Source organism: Arachis duranensis, chromosome 3 (genome assembly GCF_000817695.3).
Source record: "Arachis duranensis cultivar V14167 chromosome 3, aradu.V14167.gnm2.J7QH, whole genome shotgun sequence".
Taxonomy (NCBI): Eukaryota; Viridiplantae; Streptophyta; class Magnoliopsida; order Fabales; family Fabaceae; genus Arachis; species Arachis duranensis.
This window is the reverse complement of record NC_029774.3, coordinates 128,000,783-128,003,528: the sequence shown is the minus strand read 5'-3', so window position 1 is coordinate 128,003,528 and position 2,746 is coordinate 128,000,783.

The following is a 2,746-nucleotide window of genomic DNA, read 5'->3' as shown; positions in this document are numbered from 1 at the left end:
TGCATACCCTCATCCACATGGCCGACACATAGCACCAACGCAAGAGGCAAACCAGCAATTTGACTGTTTAGTCCTTGTGCCTCTCTCCATCGGAAGAAAACTTCAAACTTTAAATAATGGTCCCCATGCAATCTTCCTTGTATTCCCGTCACAAGATCTTTATTTTCCATTCGCCGCTTGCTTTGGCCATCAATTCAACAATCAACATGCATCTTCATTATCACTTCTATATTAGAGTTAAGCATGACTTAGGTTTAGGTTGAAAATTTTTTATTTTTCAACATTTTTTATATATAAAATTGTTTCTAAAGTTTAATTTAATTTAAAATTATCTTTTTTATTTAAATTTTAAAATTTTGAACTAAATTATTCTTAATAAGAAATGTATAAAATAAAAAAATAAGAAAAAGAGAGTATTTGAAGTTGAGAGAGAGAGAAAGAAAACATAGTGAAAAAGAAAAAGGGAGAAGGGAAGAAGATGGGGAAGAGGAAGGTGGCAACGATGCCCACAAGAGAGGATAGACGTCACACGTCGCGTTGCTATTTTTGTTCCTGCGCCAGTATTCGACGTCGATATCAGCAGATCAGTGAGGGAGGACATCGCGCACCGCATCGCCATTTCTACTCCTCTTCCTTGCTCGCTCGCTGTTGCTCCTCGCGTACTTGCCGTTGTTCCGTAGGGTTTCGATTCGTTTTTTCTTTTGTAATTTTATTGATTTTTGATATTTGAAATACAGATTGTTGATTTTTTAGTACTAGTTTCTGCTTCTATTTATAGATCTTTGATATTTGTTTATTTGTCCATTGTTGTTGTTGCTAATGCTGTGATAAAAAAGAAAAAGAAGAAGCGAAATTGAGTATCTTGGTGAAAGTTTGTTGTCCGAAAGACGATTTTAAAACTAAGCTGAATCTTAAAGATAATTTCTTATGCAAAGAAAAGTTGAAGACGGAAAAATTTTTTTACGTATACCTTAGAGACTAAAATCGTACTTAACCCTCTATGTTATCTTCCCAATAATCTTGACCTTCTTCGGCTTGTTTGATCTCTCACTACAAGGAAATATGATTTTTGACATGCTCCAAAAGTGTTTCGAAAAGCTAAAAAAAGTGTGGCCATGCTTTCTGAACTACGGCCATATTTTTTGAAAAGTCACTTGTTCAACCGTGGCTAATTCTATATGGCCACGCTTTTTGGAATCAGTTGTCATGCTTACTTTCTGGCGGTGCGTTTTGGGTGAAAAAAATGTTACTGTTGGTGGTGACCAATTGCTATGATTTAAAAGTGTGTCTAGCAACAAATCTACTGCCACGTTTTTAAAAACGTGCCTTTATGTCAACTTATTGCCACACTTTTTTATTTATGTGTTTAGACAGAACCAATTGCCATGCTTTAAAAGTTTGACTTATATCTTTATCAAATTAAAAAAAAATCCTAATACGAGCATTCATGTATATTCCAGCATCAAAAACATCAATAGCCTTTTATTTCTTTCTTTTTGATAGTTAAGATTTCGAGGAAAAATCAAGTGAGAGAACATAAGATGAAAAAACACCATATACAAATCAAAATCTTAAGGTGTCAAGTTAATGTGTCTCTCATCTTATAAACTCCTTACTCTTCCTTGCTTTTTTTGATGTGGGACTAACTTCAACACTCCTTATACTTGCAACACTAATAATTTCCTAAGGCTTCTTGAATAACACGTTCAGATTCAGCATTCAATGCACTTGTGGCTTCATCCAGAATCAGAATTTTCGGATTCTTCAAAATTACCCTTGCTATGGCAATTCTTTGCTTTTGCCCCTGCCAATGTATCAATTTGCTGAAAACATAACAATAAACTTTCATTTATCTTAACCAAACATAATTAAAAACTTAAAAGAAAAAAGAGCAATGAAATTTGAATACTGACATACCTGAGGCAACTTGTCAAAGAAATTTATTTATGTAGTAATTATGGAGACAATGAACTCATACATAAAAGAATCTACTGAAACAAAATTTAATAGGAACATAAACATAGAAGTAGGAGATATCTGAAAATGGAACAACTTCTAATGATCTAAAGAAGCAGAAGATATTTGAATTACACGTCATAGAACAAAAGAAGCAGGTTAAGAACTTATTAAGATTATTGCAAAACCTACATGTATAGGGTTAAAATCCACTTAGATTCTTTCTCAATCTTTCACTCAATATGGTTTATTATATACACATATTGCGCTTAGATTTTATCAAGGTTGGTTTTGAATTTACTGGAAAAAAGTTTAGGCTGCAGTAATAATATACAATGTCAAACCATGATTGAATTGAATCATATTGATTCAATTTAAGAATTTCTAATTTTTAAAATATGGGTACCTCAATTACCCGCATTAGAGAGCATAGACAACAATTACTTTCAGCTTATGACAAATAAATCTATGATAAACCTAAATAAAGATAAAAAAAAATTGTACAAGAAGATCCTTAAAAAATTAAATTGAATGTCAGATAATTTACAGTTCCTTACAAAGTCACAAGAGCACATAATGAAAGATATCAACTAAACGATAACAAAACTACACCAAAATAAGATGAAGGATACCAAAACTACATAATAAAAGCGTGCTTATTGACTCTTTTACACCACGCTTTTAAAGTATCGCAAAAAAAAGCATGGCGACAGGATTTTTTCTTGTAGTGTTCTCTATTGTTTTCTTTCAGGGTGCAGGGATGGCTGTGAAGATGCTAGCGTTTTCGTGA